This window comes from Manacus candei, unplaced genomic scaffold, assembly GCF_025592945.1.
Source record: "Manacus candei isolate 608988 ecotype Guabito, Panama unplaced genomic scaffold, ASM2559294v1 h1tg000073l, whole genome shotgun sequence".
Classification (NCBI taxonomy): domain Eukaryota; kingdom Metazoa; phylum Chordata; class Aves; order Passeriformes; family Pipridae; genus Manacus; species Manacus candei.
In genome coordinates, this window is record NW_026138121.1 from 4021323 (window position 1) to 4038539 (window position 17217).

Sequence of the window (17217 nt, forward strand, 5' to 3'; positions counted from 1 at the left end):
TAATAATTCAAAGGGGCGATTTTGGATCAAACTCAAAGTGCCACTTGGCTCTGCTGTTCTTTAAGATCCTATCTGGGCTCAAGGGCTCTGCTCTGCTGGGGCCAGGCAGTGGGAAGTGCTGCAGGGGATCCCAGCCGGGACAGAGGCTTCCAGTTTCCTTTGAGGAGACCCAGCGCCGCTGGGATGAATGAAGCCAGAGAGCGTGTCCTTCATCTGGCACTGATGTACAGTGCCCCAGGCATGTCTGGCTTTTAGAGCAATGCACAAAACAAGGGGCCAAGGATGGCAGAGCTCAGGTGAGCAGGGAGCTGCCAGAACACTGATGGGCTGGACGGGCACATTAGAAGCCGTAGGACAGCATTGCTGCTCCAGTTCCTGCTGCTTCTCCATCTTATAGAAAGTGGAAAGGAGTTCTTCCTGCTCTGTGCTGCTGCATTTTTTCTCCTTTAAAAGACGGATTTGATATTAATCCCATTAGGAATTTTTTTCTTGTGAGGAAAACAGGATATTGTTTCAGGATATTGGGCAACAAAGCTGTCCTTGAAAAGCAACGCTAAGCAGCCTTGCAGTCCTGCTTCTGACTGCATTTGTTGTGGACACTAATCAAGTTCAACGTCCGGGACAGCCAAACCATTTCACTCCCGAGTGAGAGAGAGGCCTTGGCAGAGCAATCCGAGTTCAGGTTTTCTGTGTTCCCTTGTAAATACTAAGGACCTCTAGTAATCTCAAAACATAATCACTAGCTCTGATTTCTCTTGTAATTAATGCCTCTAGCAGGTGTAAAGTCTAGCCCTCATCTGTCATGAGCACACATGTCCTGCTTGATAAGAGAGATAACAACATAAATCCTAATCCAGGAATTATTGGTAATCTCTTGGGAAAGTCTGTTCTATTGAGATATCCATCCTAGTTTCCTGACTAAGCTTTGGGAAAAGGTTTTCTGAACTTTTGGATTCACATTTCACTTCAACTGAGCTTCCAAGCTCTGAGTTTACCCGTCATAGCAACCCTGTGACAATGGATGGGGAAGAGAAAGCGTCGGAGTGCCATCCCCAGGGAACACACAGGTTCTCTTCTGTGGGATGATGCCAGCACGACATTGTTCAGGGGTGTGTTCATGTAATAGCCTCTGTCATTGTTTAGAAAATAATCTGCCTTAGGAAGAAAGTGCCTGCCAAGATGCTCAAAATGGCCACTAATGCCATAGAAAACCTTTGCGGTTGCAGTCATTTTATGCTCAATTAGGGCAACACTTCCTCTCACCTGCCTGGGCTCCTGTTACTGCTCTGTCCCTGCCTGTGTCAGGCTCACACACATGTTCCCCAGGGACACAGACCATCCCTTAGCAAGGCTGTGTCTCTCCAAAGTGGTCCCAAGTCCCTTGGATCCTGATACTTGTGGCCTGCATCCACCAGCATGAAAAGCCCAATACATGTTACCCAGTGGCAGTGGAAATAATTCCTTGTCAAAATTGGCTGTAGCAGCACAGTGTGACCAGTGAGTGGTGAGACAGACAGTGATTTAGGTCAGGAGAGGATGTGAGGCCAGCAGAAAGGGGACAATCTTCCATAGCCTCTCCCAGGAGCTCTGACTGAAGGGAACTGCCGCCTCCCCATGAGCTCTCAGGGAAGGGGTGTGAGGAGGATAGTGTGGGGTGGTGGCAGTCAGAGGCACATGGCAGCAGGTCATCTGTTCCAGATGGGAAGAGGGTAACTGTGCCCTGAGGAGAGCTTTGCTTGCTGCATCTGCTTTGGCCTGGCTTTGCTGCGTCCTGCCTAGGAAAGGGAAGGCCGTGCTGTGCCGTCTGCTGGCTCCAGCCATGTCTCAGCAGCTGCCACACCTGCTCTTCTCTACCAGGAGAAGCATCCTGTGCTTGGAGAGCTTGTCTAAAGGGACACATGGAGACCACCTGGCAAATGTTAAGTGATGTCACACATCGCTGTGATCCTCCCTTGTCCTTTGCACTGCGCCTCTTCGTCATCCTGTGGGGTGAGATCTCTCTGGCTCTGTTTGTGGGCCCCTCATGCTGCAGCCTGCACCAGCAGGTCACCTTTTGCCAAGGAGCTTATCTGGCACGAGAAATAGTATCTCTGTTCCTCCTCCCTCTCCATCCCTGGAGCCAGAGGAAAGTGATGCTGTTTGATGTCCTTTCCAATGCTAATTCAACGCTCTGTGAGGACTCATGAGGGTCTCCACTCGCTCTTCGAGGAGTGTGGGGGCTGCTGTCCTTCACTGCACGTTGCCATCCCATATGTTCCCGACGCGATGACTCGTTCTTTCCATGCTCTCCTTCCTCATTTCCCTAGTGCTGGCCGCCTGACAAGCACGTCTTGGCAGTGCCAGTCCTCCACTCAATCAGGCAACTCATCCTTTAGAGTCTATAGCCAGTGCTGCCAGTGCCTCCACGCAGGCAGGGGAAGGGACTGGTGTCTCCTCTGGCACAAGGGGCTGAGTTCTGTGCTTGGGGGGGCTAATCTCACCCTAGGGAGCAACAGCCCACTGTGCTGAAGGGGACACAGAGGTGATGCTTGCTGGATGGACACGCAAATGCATCCCAGCCACACTGCTGTCCTCTTTGAGCTGGGGTCACTCAAACCAGTCTGACCAGAGCGAGATCCTGTTCTGCTACATACACCAGATGCTGGGATCATCTTTCTCCAAAAGCTTTCTGGCAGAGCTGGGGACCCCTGAGGCAAGAGGCAGGGGGATCGGGTCAGGCCATATCAAGGGGTGTACCTCCCACGGTGTCCAGCCCTCCCATGGGATCACTGCTGTCCCAGAACATGCTGTTTTAATGACTGTTCCTGTTCTTGGGGCGGGGAGGAAAAGGTGGGGGCTCTGCAAATAATTTAACCATATCCTGCACCAAATAACTTCATATGTCGATAACACTACCTCACCTGCATTTCACTCTCCCTTGTATCCCTGCCCAGAGAGCCTGTTTCCTCCTGGCTTCAGCCTGCTTTGTGTGATCCCTGGCTGTCAGAGGCTGGTGGCATTCCTGGACATGTCTCTTGATCTCCAAACAGGCTGCAGCACCTCTCCCTCTTCACACAACGCATCTTTAGGATCAGATTCCACTCCTGATGTGTTTGGTGACTGGGCTGCTTCTGAGAGAGTGGCACCTTCAGTGAGCTCAGGGTAGCATTACCATGGGGATGAGCTGGAGATCCGGGCTGTGCTCCAGCTCTGGTCCTGCTTTGAAGCATCTATAGCAGCTGTTTCCTTGGGATGTTGCACAAAACCCAGCTTTTCTCTGTAGCACTTGACATTTTTGGTCCTGCGTCATCTCAGAGGAGCTTGGGGTGCTCTCGGGGGTCTGAAGAGGAAGGGCAAGGACTGCAGGCAGGCTGAGAGTCAAGAGGATTGCCCAGCTGGCCCTGACACCTGTGGAGGTGCCTCTCTGTCCCCATCTGCACTGCTCCCACCACACAGTCACGCTGGGTTACCCACAGCACTGGGGCAGCCATTCCTGCTGCCTCCAGTGACCGGCAGCCTCAGCCCTCCCAGCTGGGGGGAATCACTGGGGAGACCCACTTGGTGCTCTGGGACTTGAATGTGTGGAGTCCAGGGATACCCAGACCAGGGCTGCATCAGTTATGGAGAAGGAGGAGGCTGAAACAGAGGGCGAGCACTGGCCAGGGCGAGTGCCAGGACCTGGGCATGAGTCACCTTATTCCCAAACCTTCCACAGCCTCAGTTACCATCAGGCCACTCCTGCTGATAAACAGGGCTGAGCACTCCCACTCCACAGCACACAATGGATGTCTTGCCAGGGTGCTCCCCTCCCAAGCCACAGCATGGCCAAGAATGGCCACCAAGATGTGGCCAGGGATGGCCACCAAGACGTCACAGCCGTGCGAGTCGCGGGGGAGGCAGCGAGTGCCGAGCCAAGTGCCTGCTGTGAACAGACAAAACACAGCCCCCAGTATTTGTCCTGAAACCTGCCCAGAATGGCTTTGGCCTCGATGAGTCTGGAGGATTATTTTCCTTAGGTATTTTTAAACTGGAGCCTGGCAAGTACCAGAGGGCTGGGATTTCCTGGCTTGAGCCCACGGCCGTGGACGGCGTGGAGCCTGCTCCTGCCACTCCACCTGGGAGCCCTGTTTGCCAGTGCAGCTGCACTGGGATGGCCAAGTTGGCAAGCCCTTGGGAAAGAAGCCACTGGTGGAGTAGGCCATGAGGGTCAGCCCAGGGCCATGTGTGCAGCTCCCCAGGGATGAGCACCCATCCATCCTTGAGGGAGGCACCGAGACCTCTCCCTCTGCCAGGCTGGCACCAGTGCAGATCCCTGTGCTGTGGAGCCTGGGCTGCTCCATGTCTGGGAGACTGTCAGGGAGGAAAGGCAGAAACTGCAGGGAGGAAGGCAGGGACATGCTCCCATTCTCCTGCACCACTAAAGGGGATGCAGAGCCCTCATGAGCTCCTGGTGGTTCAGACTGAGTGTCTGAGCAGGAGCACCTCTGGAGCCACATTTATGTGTGTGGAGTGAACATGACCCTGCTCATGGGGCTGCGGGGAGGTGGAGGGGACAACAGTCTGTGTATTGTTCCCTGGCATCCCTGCCCAGGTGCCCCTGCCACTCCTGCCCAAAGGGATGGCAGCAGTGTGGGACCATCCAGCCCCACTCTCCTTCTCTGGGCCAGCTCAATACCTGAATATTCCCCCAACATAACCCCCCAGAGCCCATCAGTGATGAGAAGGGAGAGAAAGGCAGGACCTGTGGCATGTTGTGCCAGCAACACCCCAGACGGAGCAGCTGCCTGTCCCTTCCCTGCAGACACCACTTTCCTGGCCACATTCCCAGCACTGCCACAGGGCACTGGGCACTGCTCTGCTGTGAGATCACGGGGCACAGGGGAGAGCAGAGCCTGGCTCGGAGGAGCAGGGGAGGTGTTTAAATACCCAGCCCTCAGCCCATCAGGCTGCAAGGAGGTGATATGGATAACAGGAAAGCAAATGCTGGCAGTTTCCTCGTGGCTGAATGTGGCTGCTGTTTCCATCTTCCCCTCGCTGGTAGGGCCTGGCAGCAGGATGGACACGATGTGCTCTCATCCTGCGCTGTGAGCACACAACCCATTGTGTCCACGTGTAAATACACATTTGTGCTGCTTGTTCCAAAACCCCACTTGCTTCGTTCCCAAAGAGCCAGGACTGACAATGTCAGGAAAGCCTCTGACCCCCTGGCTTTGTTCGACTGTGCTTGTTTGGAGGAAAGATCCCCGGAGAGGAGCTCGCAGCCGCTCCGTGCCCTGACACAGGCTTGCTGCTGACAGGGAGCAGCCCCCAGCTGTGGACAGGCAGGACACCCTGCAGGCTCTGCTCCCTCCTGCCCAGCCCTGGGAAGGAGGGAGCAGGGAGCAGTGCCCGTGGTTGGCAGTGGGGCCCCAGGCACTGGCCGGAGCCCGTCCCAAAGGCTCGCTTGGAGCGGCTTCTTCTGAAGTGAGTCAGGTGCTTTCCCTGCACAAACACGGGCCTAAGTCTGGCACCACCAAAGTACACTGACAGCTGGAGGCAGCCCTGGCCCCAGGACAGGCTTTGGGGACTTTGCCTTTTGCTGCCTTTTGCCTTTTGAGAGTGGGGCAGGTGGGGATTTCATGCCGTGCCAGCAGCAAGGCTCGGGGTGGGAGGCAGGTGGTTTGTCCCTGGGAAACTGGTGCTGCTGCTTCTTCAGGGGCCTGTTCACTGCCACATTCACCACTCATCAGCACCCACCCCATCCCACTAGGATGCTCTGCCCATTCTGCCCTCTCTGCCCACTGTGCACATCATCACAGCACCATAGAAATATTTGGGTTGGAAGTGACTTTACAGATCATTTCACTTCCAACCCCACACCATGGGCAGGGATGCCACTCACTAGATCAGGTCCCACTCCTCCCTCTGAAATAGTGCTGTCCATAGTGGTGAGCAGCAAGAAGGTTGTTTTGGGAGACAAAACACATTTACAGACCTCAAATCCTGCCTTGCAAGTCCACATTAACACGGATAAGGTTTGGGTAAACACTGTGAAGTGTCCATCCAAACTAGCTCCCGATGGCAAATTCAGTCCTGCCTCGTTCACATGCTGTTTGTGTTGGTCTTACACACACTCCAGAGGCTGAGCTCTACAGGCAGGAGGAATTGCATAAAGCAATTTAATGAACCTTATGTGCAAGCCAGAACTGCTTCCTCACCTGGGCAGGTGCCCTGTGAACTGACTTCTGACCCACCGTGGCAGCACAACCACCCACAGCTCGACTGCTACACGGGCACAGGGCAGGTGCACCGTGCTGACTCCAAAAACCCTCAGCAGAAAATCCTTGCAACAGCCCCAGCAACAAATCCCAGATCTTCCATAATCAGAGAACAGGGTTAAATGTGCCTAATAAGCTGCTCGTTCCGAATTGCCATCCCCTCTCTAATAATAGCTGATAAGCCAGTCTTTTGTGGGACAACAAACATTTCTGTTATTCCCCAAGCCCAGCTTGGGGATAAATAAAGCCAGCCCTTGTTTTAAAGCAGGAGGTCATGCTTCATCTTAGGATAAAGGCGCTGCTACCCTTTGCCTGGTTTACAGGCTTAAAGGAACAAAATGCACTGAGTGACACAAAAAGTCAGAAAAATTTAGAAAATTAGAGCAGGAGCAGCTGAAGACAAGTCAGACACAGTGGCACTGAGCTCCCTCCACATGTGTGTTTAGCAGATAATTTGTTATCATCCCAGTTCAAAGTTAACCTGCTGGAAAGCTGCTGGGGGAGATTTGGCTGATCTGCGGTGTTTCAGATTTCCATGTTTCAGCCGGGCACAAACAAACCAAAAAACACCCCAGAAGCTTGTTTTTGATTAAACCTGTTTCTGCCGGGTACAAATACTTATTTTCTGGGTGGAAGTTCGTTATGGCACAAACACCAAAGATGATTAATCCCCGGGAACACACACACTGCGTGCCCGGTGCTGTGGCTCGGGCGGTGGCAGCTCTTGATGGTGCCCTTTTTTCACTTCCCCATCCCGAGGGAGGAAGAGGAAGGAAGATGACAGTTTTCTACCACCCTCTGGCTTGAGGGATCCAGCCCTGGTGGGCTGGGGTCTCACACCCCTGCACCGGCCACCCTCCCCTCCTGGCAGTGCCCCGAGTGCCCGTTTGGCCGCGGGTGCCCCAGTGCGGGACAGTCTCCACCAGCTCCATCTCGTCGGGGCAGTGGCAGGAAGCTGCGGTCGCTCGCGGTTGTTTGTCTGCCCCAGCTCATCTGCTATTCTTACACACGTCGGGGGGGCGAGCCGTGTTTTCGCTGCCTCTGAGGCGGGCTTCGCCTCCGTTGTGCCTTGGAAAAGCGGCCAACTTGCGGTGCAGGGAGCGGAGGGGGAGGCGCGCGGTCTGGGCTCGCAGGAGGGGTTTGTCACAGGGCCAGCAGCAGCCGCAGACCCCGCTCCCAGGTCTCCTGCAGCACCCCAGCCCCGCCAGCCCCCTCTGCCTCGCAGGATGCCCTGACCGTGCTTCCCGGGATGTTCAGGTCTCCCAGGAGGGAGAATTTCCCTCTCTAGGTCTGAGCTCTGCCGAAACCAGCCCAACACTGGTGCTGCGTCCCGGGCTGGGTGGCCACTTCTTCCCTCTGCCCAGGGGTGACACCCCAGCCCCAGTGCCACCAGGGCAGGAATGGCCACACTGCCACATGCCAATGCTCCTCGTGCACCTTCCACAAAGCCCGGGCATCATGTCCCAGCCTCTTGTGTGCCTTGGAGAACCCCAGGTCCCAGCTGGCACCAGCCACCCTTGGCTAACTGACCCCTCCTCTGCCATCTGGTCTCAGACTGAGCCTCGGCAAAGGGACATCCCAGGCAGGTCCTCATGTGTCACCAGCCCTGGGCACAACAGGGCTGCGCGTGCACGTGGCTGTGTAATGCCCTAACGAGATTACCCTGTGACATGATGGCTGTGAAATAATCCACAGTATCATTCAGTAAATCCCGGGATCCAATTACCCTCCCACATGACACCCCTCCCCGGGCGCGGGGAGGCCGGGGGGCTGCAGCCCAGCTCCCTGCCCCTCCAGCAGCCTCCTCCGTTCGGTGCCGCGGTGTCATTTGAGATTATCAAAGTTTGCGTTTCCCCGCGGGAGCCCCGACCCTCTGCCAGGCTCTGCTGTGCTTCCTCGCCCGGCTGTTCGCTCCCCAGCACCGCTGCCCAGCCAGCCTCAGCTCCCTCACCACCCTGGCAGCACCTGACCCAGCTGAGCAGCTCCCGGAGGGGGCCAGCCTGGCTGGCCGGGGGGTTCCTCTGGACACGGGAATGCTGAGCACGCTGCGATGCTGTACCCGGGAGAGCCCCCGCGCGCTCCCACGGCAGCGCTGCTGTTTGCAAACATTTTTATTTATTTTATTTTTTTTTCCCCAAGGGCATTTTCCTGGCCCTGGCAGCCGCTCCCTGCAGCCAGCGTATCCCTTTCTGTGAGAATAAAGCTCGGGGCACAGGTACGGCGGTGCCAGGGCACGCACGGTGCCCCGCGGCCGGCCCGGCGCGCTCCTGGCCCTGGCAGGTGTTCAGACACCGGCGCTGCTGCCAAGCCAGGCAGGGAGTGTGGCCAGCTGCAAATTTCGGCTTCGTTCTCTTGGAGCCGTTGAATCGCTGGCCGCCCGCCAGGGTTGTTATTTGTTAGTCTAAGTGTTGGTTGTTTTTTTTGTTGGTTTTTTTTTTTTTTTTTCCCAAGTGAATTTCAAGCTGGATCCGGGCGGGGTGGGGTGGGGTGAGAGGGGGAACACCTTGATATCTTGAGAGTGGGAGGAGTGGGGGTGAGGGCAGGACGCTGTGGAGTGGTCTGCCCTGCCCGAGAGACCCCAGGCTGCAGGGCAGTGGGCTGCAGTGGTGCTGGCAGAGCCTTCGCACCAGGAAACCTTTAATTTTTCATCCCTCGTGAGGGAAACTCCCACTCCTGGGGTGGAATCCATGGACCAACCTGTCTGAACCTGTGCATATCCCTAAAGCTGCCCAGGCCTTGGTGAGGTGTCAGAGGCTGTGACCCCAGGCGTGGATCCCTGGGGTGAGCAGGGGATTCATAACACCCATTTCTGCCTGAAAAAACCCCAAATCCCACCTGAAGCAGGGCTGAGGCCATATCAAAGCTGGGGGCTGTGTCCCAGGTGGATGCTGGAGCCCACAAACTCTGGCCCTGCTCTGAGCTCCCACACTGCACACCCACCCTCTGGCACGGGGGGATGCTCTGAGCTGCAGCTTCATGCTCGGCCAGTTTGCACTTGCTGAGTCCAGGGGTGCAGGCAGGTCCCTTGGAAAAGCAGCCGGCTCCTGCATCCAGCAGAACCATGGGCAGAGCTCACGGTGGGCTCCCACTCTTCAGGGTGGCCCTGGGTGCCAGCAGGAGCCACCACAGTGCCTGTGACCTGCCCGGGGGGGCAGCAGCCCCGGCTTCCAAAGCTCTGTGAGCAGAGTCAGGAAACAAAACAAAACGGGGGCAATTTGCGGGGGAAGAGATTGCTTTTCCACCTTGGAAACCTGAGCCTCAGATCCATCGGTCTCCAGAGAAGGGAAACAAAGGCTTTGGGAGGGAAGGGCCAGGCAGCTGCCTGGGAGGGCAGGGAGCTGTGGAGCAGGGATGGAACTGTGGCCAGAGGCAAGTGACAGCAGGAGGGGGCTCTGGCAGGGGCAGGGCAGAGGGGACTGGAGCATGTCCTGTCATTCTCCCCCGCATTTCCCAGCTTCCCACGGTCTTCCCTGTCATTGTTCGGCAGCCCCGGGGGTGAGGCACAGCGTGGAGAGAGGCTGCCCTTCCTCCTGCCTCCTGCCTGCCCTTCCGTCCAGGACATGTGCCACCAGCTCCTCAGGGACACGGGTCTGGGGCACCCTCTGCTCCTGCCTGCCCTGACACCCCTCCACTGTGGGGAGCAGCAGCTGGCTCGTCCCAGGACAGGGTGACAGTGACCAGCACCTCCTCAGGAGCCAGTCCACGGCCAGGAACAGGGTCAGGATCTGGCCCCACACAGCCAGGGACACCCACAGCAGTCAGAGGGGCTCTGGCGATCCCCTGGTGCCCCACGGGCCTCTCTGTTTAGATGGATAAATCCTCCGTGATCCCATCTGCAGGCAAAGCCATTTCTGTCACGTTGCCTCATTCCCCTGACATTCATGTGGATTTTGTAAGGGACGTTTCCACTGAGCTGCCTGAGTGTCTTTCCTGTGGCTCAGCAGTGGCCACTCCACGGCCACCACAGCCACATCAACCTCTGTCCCACCTCTGTTCCAAAGGCAATCCCAGCCCACATGATGGCAGATTGAAAGGCTGCTCCTGCTGATGGAGTGGGAGAGACATCAGTGCCCAGTACCTGGTGCAGTGGCCTGCAAATCTGTGCTGGGGGCCAGTCCAGACCCTTGGACACTGACCCCACTGGCACTGAGCACAGAGCTGGCAGCTCATAGCCCAGGAAGCCTCGCAGGCAGCAAAGGTACCGGGCAGGGGGGCACGCGGGAGCCCCCAGTGCTGCAAGTCCCACACGAGCCTGAAAGATTAATGACCTTTTTCCAGTGTTTGCTTTAGGCAGAGGCTCGTGCTCCAGGGCTTTGCTCAGATAACGGTCTGGTATGAGAATGAGCTCCCCTGGTGAGGTGCAATTTGGAGAACTTGAATGGGGGCTCCAAAACCGGTTGCAAAGAAGGAGATTAAGATCAGTATTTGTCCTTTTCTTTTCCTTTTTCCTTCCTAGTAGAGCAAAAATATTCCTGTTTATTGCTATAAACCCTTGGGGGCTGTATGGTAAACTCCCAGCGGGAATTACTGTCTCAGGAGATCAGAGTTCCCGAGAACATCCCCTTGCCAAATTTACACTTATTGTTACCTCTAATCAGCCTTGTTTATCTCTCCCTGCGGTGGTATTTGAGCAACCAGCTCAGGTCAAACACGGGGCACTATTGTTACCAGATATCCCAAATCTGCCTTGAGGCCACACCGAATCCCTCACTTGTGGACACCTTTCCTCACACCTCTCCCAGATCCTGGCTCTGGGATTCCATGTGTCAGGGCCCAGCGAGCAAAGGGCTGCTCCTGCTCCAAGGGAGCTGCTGGGAAAAGACCAGGAGAGGAGGAGACCCCGTTATCCCAACCACAGCACAGCCCCCAGGCCTCCCCAGCCGCTCAGCTGCGACGCCTGGGTGTGCTCACACCCTCCCTGCTCTATATTCTTCCTAAGAAAATAAAGCATCACTGTGCTATTAATTATGTGAGTTCTGGAGCAATATTTTTCCCAGAGTCACCTACTGGTTCACATATTCGTTTTCCAGGCAGCTTAGCCAGTAGCCTGGCAACAGGGTGACCTTATGCTCTGCTCAGCTTTGAGCATTTTATTAGCCACACTGGACTCTCTCCACCGCTCCATATTGCTGAGTCCCTCATTAGTACAATTAATAAGCTGCTTCTGTCAATTCAATCAAATGCCAGGCTCGACAGCAGGAGAAAGCTTTGGCAGATCAAGTAGGGGAGATTCTGGGTAGCACTGGGAAATTGTAGGAAACCTTTCATCTCCCCCAAGGAGCCGAACAAGAATGGAATTGTGGGATTGGGATTCTCTCAGGTCATGTTTATTTATCGCTGGCTCGTTAGTATAATAAATCAGGTCCCCTGTCACTTTGAATGAAGTCATAGGTTTGCTGGAAGGAACTTGGCAGAACACCTTGATATTATTAGTGGTGGTGTGGACAAAGCCCCATGAAAGGCGATGCCCTGGCTGGGGCACACGGACACCCTCACACGCACTGGGGGCCGGCGCGGTCATCCCAGGGGACGGGGATGGTCTCGGGACACACCACACAGCATGTCCCAGGTAGCTGGTAACCACAGGAAGGGATGCTTCTCCCTGCTCCTGTGCCTGCTCCAGGAGACATGCATGGTGGGAGACATCCCTGTCCTGTGCCTGCTCCAGGAGAAATGCATGGTGGGAGACATCCCCATCCCGGCCCCGCTCTCCACGCGTGTCATCAGTGCAGAGCACTGTGGGTGACGTCCTGTGCCCACAGTCACGTGGATCGGGCACATGTGACAGCACTTTGCCTTTCACACCTCTCTGTGTCCTGCCAGACTTTGTCCCTGGCTCTGACGTCGGTGTGCTCTTTGGATCTCACGCTGGCTCCTGGAGCTCCTGCCGCGGCGGTGCCAAGAGCTGCTGGACAGGACACGGCTGTGGGGCACAGGGGTGGCAGCAGAAGGCCCGGTGCTCACATGGTTGCAGCTCCTGAGCCTGATCCCTGTGCCCTCTGAGCAGGACCTGCCAGCAGCAAGGGATGAGAAGGTGGCTTTGCAGAGCCTTTGGTGTGGCACCGCCCCAAGCACTCTGTCGTGGTGGTCTGCCAGAGATGCTGGGCGGTCATGGTCTCTTTCTCCCTGCCTGGATCCGGTGCTTTTCCACACCAGAGAGCAGATCTACAGGGTGGTTCCAGCCCTATCACTGGAAATAACGCTGGGTGATGGGAAGGAAGAGTTGTGGCTGGTTGCATAGGCTGAGTGCCCCAACTAAAGTAACATCACAGGTGTATGTCCCAAAAACACTCCTCAAATAAATTCCCCAGGAGACCCTTTGATCTGGTCTGATGGTGAAAACGTAAATGTGAATAAAGCCAGAACTTTTAAGAGATTGATTTCCATTTAGTTTAAATATAGCTTAAAGACTATAAACCAACAGCTCTGTTTTGTTGTTTAATTCATCACAGTATTCAGTCTCTACACTGGGATAAATATTAAACTGCTCCTAATTTTTTTACCCACTTTCACCATGGGTTGATTCCATGGTCTCTGCACTGGACCTGCACCACCCTTGAAACCTGGGGATTCCCGACTCAGCTGTGTGCTGCAGAGCATTCCCCAGGCCAACCCCTTCCCATTCCCACCCCATTCCCATCCCCAGTCCCTAACAGCCTGGGGAGTGCCCAGGGCCATGCTCCTGCTCATTAGCTCTCCTGACTCCAGCTGACCTATAAATGCCAAAGGAAACAAAACAAACTGCTGGGAGGGAGAGGAAGGGCTGTAGGTGTTGGCCATATGTCAGCAGAGCCAAGATGAAGATGCTATTGTGTTGCACTGATTTCCCTGGAAAAAACCAGGTCTGGATATCTCCTCACTGTTCCTGGGAAGCACTTGATGACCGGGAGGGTGTGGATTTCGGGGCAGCCCAAAGGCTGCGGGGGGGTTTTGGGGCTTTTGCTGTTACTTCATGATGATGCTGTGAATGTGACCCTGAGCAGAGAGGACTGCAAAGCCACAGCTCTGTGTCTCCTGCACAGCAGCAGTGCTGGATGAGGCACCGGTGCCCACTCACATGGCTGGCAGTGCCAAGGCTTGGCTCCGGCTCCTGACCAGAAAACATGGTCTGAAAGGATGTGCAGACACTGCACTTGGAGAGTTGCAGGGATAGAGGCACATCAGCTGCTGTGGGTGGTGGTCCAGTGGCCACCAAACCCACAGACCTGGGGCCAGGGAGGAGGTTGTGGCAGTGGGGTGTCTCCATGTGTGCTGTGAGCAAGGCCTGTGAGCCCTGGCCAGGCCCACAGCGGCTGCTCTTTGGACTTTGCCGGCCCTTTGAAGGGCAACATCAAAAGTCCAGTCCTAGTTTGTTGTCAGAGTAGATGTGGGAAGCTCAGTGTCCCTCTCCAGCCTTCGGGTCGACCCTCTGGAGCGGGTGTGTGGCAGGTTGCTGCATCCTGGGGGTGCTCAGGGGAGGCAGCAGTGCCACCAGTCCTGGCACTCACCCCTTCCTCCCAGCCAAGCACAGTGCCCTGGACAGGAGGGCACATAGCCAGGATCACCCACTTGCATCCCGCCCCTCGGGGCTGGGGTGGTGCAGACACCCTGGGAATGGGCTGGAGGGGATGGGGACACTCCACCAAGTCTCAGTCAGAGCCCATCCACGCCCCATGCCCACAGGAGGGTCTGTGGGTGATAGAGTCCTCCCTGCAGTGCCAGTTGTCTCCAAGTCTTCTCAGGCAAATCATTTTTTCAAAGTCTGGCCTAACCCACCACCTGAGCATGCCATGGATCCCCAGTCACTGCCCTTGCTCAGCGTGGTACATGGGAGGCTGTCTGGGGACACAATGCTGTCCCTCTCCTGCACCACAGGGGAACCTCCTGCATCCGCCACCCCTGGACAACCAGAAAATGCCCCCTCCCTCCTTATCTTTCCTTTAGCAGCAGGGGTCTTGGCATCTCCTTAGCCCCCGTTTCCTCTCCCAGCTCCTGTTGACACGGTGGCCCTGGGAGAACAATGGGGCCAAGGGCAGCAGAGAGACACCCTGTCCCTTCCTCTGGCTGCCCGCTCACCCTCCTGGGCACAGCTGGGGTGCCAGACCCCACGGACCCTCAGCACAGCTGGGGCAAAGCCAGGGCAGGGTGACCCCACAGGGGAGCCACAGCCTGGGCACTCTGGTGCTGCCCCACCCCAACACCACATCACCGGGCACGAGGCCACCTGGATGCTGGGAAGGGACACAGAGGTACCTCTGTGCTGGTGAGACCCCCAGAGATGGGAGAACAGGGCTGTGAGGGCGACAGGGGCAGACAGAAAAGTGGCTGGTCAGGGATTGTGGAGAGAGAGGGGGTTTTGTTGTGAGTTATTGGCCAGGCTGGCACCCTCTGCCTCCCAGCAGAGTTGCTGGCACGAAGGACAACATTAAATAAAGAGCCTGTTTCAGCCCGTGCTTTTCAAGGCCAGCAGGTTCAAAAACCTCCCTGGAATTCCAGCCTGTGAGGAGCAGGGAGGTGAAGTCGCCCTTATCTGCAGGGAGTGCTGGTCAGGAAGAGCCTTGGGTGCTCCCGAGGAGCGGCCAAACGCCCGGAGGTGCAGCAGATACCGTCCAGCCAAGGTCAGAGTCCCGCTCCGAGCCAGTCACGAGCATTCCCGAGGGCAGCGAGGAGGGAGCACACCTGTGGAGCTGGGAGTCCAGCACCTCCCAGCACCTCTTGGCACCCTCTCAGCACCCGCCGACACACCCAGCCCGGAGCTGACAGGGTTTTGCTCAGCTCTCGCAGGACCACCCAGGCTCCTCTGCCGAGGCTCGTGTGCCATCCAGTGGTGAAGGCACAGGCTGAGCCTTCCCAGCACAGGCTGAGCCTTCCCACGCTGCAGCTCAGCGCCGAGGAGAGAATGCTGGGCTGGAGACATGCTGGCCTGGAGCCTGGGAAGCATCTTCCCCAGGGAGGACCCTCTGCAGAGGCTGCAGACAGCAAGGGGATGTGCTGAATCTCCACTGCCACCCAGCCAGGGAGGCATTCCCCTTCCAGGGATGCTCCTGGAAGGACTGGGGTTCTCTGGCAGATGCTGCAACAGGATCCCAGGCTTCCCCTCGGGATGCTCAGGGAGCAGTCCAGGTGCTGGGAGAGGAGAGTGGCCCAAGGGGGTTGAGCAGGGCTGGGCTGCAGCAGAGCCTCCTGCCCCTGCCACCTGTGAGTGACCTGTGATGGGGAAGAGGGACACTCCTCATCTCAGGGACAGGGAGACATGCAAGTGCTTCCCTGGAGAGCCCCTGGCCACTCCACCCCTCTTGAACCAGCCAGGGACAGGACAGGCACCGAGTGCCTCCCCCATGTTAAACCACACCAGCCCTGCTGGGCAGGCTTGAAGTACCTCCAGCAGGATCGTTTCGTCTGGAACCCCCGGGTGTGCAACTGCCTCCTGCTCTGCAAGGGCTTGTGCCCAAGCACGGTCAGCAGGGCTGGGATTTGGGGTACCTGGAGGGAAGCACAGGCAATCCTGGGCACACAGGAGGTGCCCTGCATACAGCACCAGCCCTGCGTGTGCAGATGGCTCCCAGAGGCAGGATGAGAGCCCAGGATTTCACTGCTAAATGGATGCTGTGGGCGACTGCACAGATTCCAGGAGCTGCACCGGATTGGGACTGGCAGAGGGAGCAGGAAGGAGAGCTTTAAGGAACTTGGCTGGGAAGGCAGGGCCTCCAGCAGTGGCAGTTGCAGCTCCATGAATCACAGCAGGCTCCTTTCTGCTCCGAGGCATTAGGAGCAGCTCAACAATTAAGACTGGCTTCTATTAATATGCAAATTTATGCTGCCATGGCAATACTCTTGTAAATGCAAATTGCAGTGGGAACTATTGTTGGAGAGACCTGTGCTGGACTTTGTCTGAGCAGATGCTCTTTATTGAGCTCCCCTGGGCAGCCCGGACTGCACTTCCAGCGGCCACCCCGATGCAGGGAGCAGATTCCCAGCTGGCAGCATCCCTGTCCCTGCTCAGAGCTGGGGCGTGTTTGCACAGACCACAGCATCAGAGAACATCCTGAGCTGGAAGGGACCCACAGGGATCATCCAGCCCAACTCCTGGCCCTGTACAGGACACCCCAACAATCCCACACTGTGCCTGAGATCATTGTCCAAACACTCCTGAAGCTCTCCCAGCCTTGGGGCCGTGACCACTGCCCTGGGGAGCCTGTTCAGTGCCCGACCACCCTCTGGGGGGAGAACCTTTCCCTGAGATCCAACCCAACCCTCCCCTGGCACAGCTCCAGCCGTTCCCTTGGGTCCTGTCCCTGGTCACAGAGAGCAGTTTCCTCCTCTCAGGTCTGAACAGCCCAAGTGACCTCAGTCACTCCCCGTATGGCCCCTCCAGACCCTGCACCATCTTCACAGCCCTCCTTTGGACACTCTCTGACAGCTTTACATCGCTGCCAATGTGCCAGCAGCAACAGGGCAGGGCGGCTCAGCCTCGCTGCTCCGTGGGAATCTCCTTCCACCTGCCACCGGCATCCCATTCCAGTGTCTGCAGCCGGCAGCAGCCGTGCCCTGAGCCGCTCTGGGAAGCAGGGAAGTGCGCGGCTCCCTCCGCCTTCCCCACGCAGCCAGACTCGCCCGGGGCAGGACCTGGCTGCTGCCCAGCCCCGCTGCGAGGCTGGGGCTGGCCCGGCACCGCGGGCGCTGCGAGCACCGGCACCGGCTTGCCCTGCCCGAGGGCAGCGCTGAGCTGCACATCCCGGCCCGAGGGCAGAGGATCGGGGTGTTTTTTTTCCCGAGCCTGCTCGGGATGGAGCCTCGGGCAGCCCCGCACCGACCGGGCGGGCTGGGCTCGCGGTGCCCGTGTCCCACGTCTCGCCCGCTCCAGGCGGGCTGCGGGGCTGCCGTGCCCCGGGAGAGCCGGGCACACGCCTCCCTTCCCGGCCGGGGCCGGGACCACGAGGTGGCAGTGCCTGAACAGCAAGGACGATGCCCGAGGCTCCCACCAGCTGTCTGTCTGTCCCAC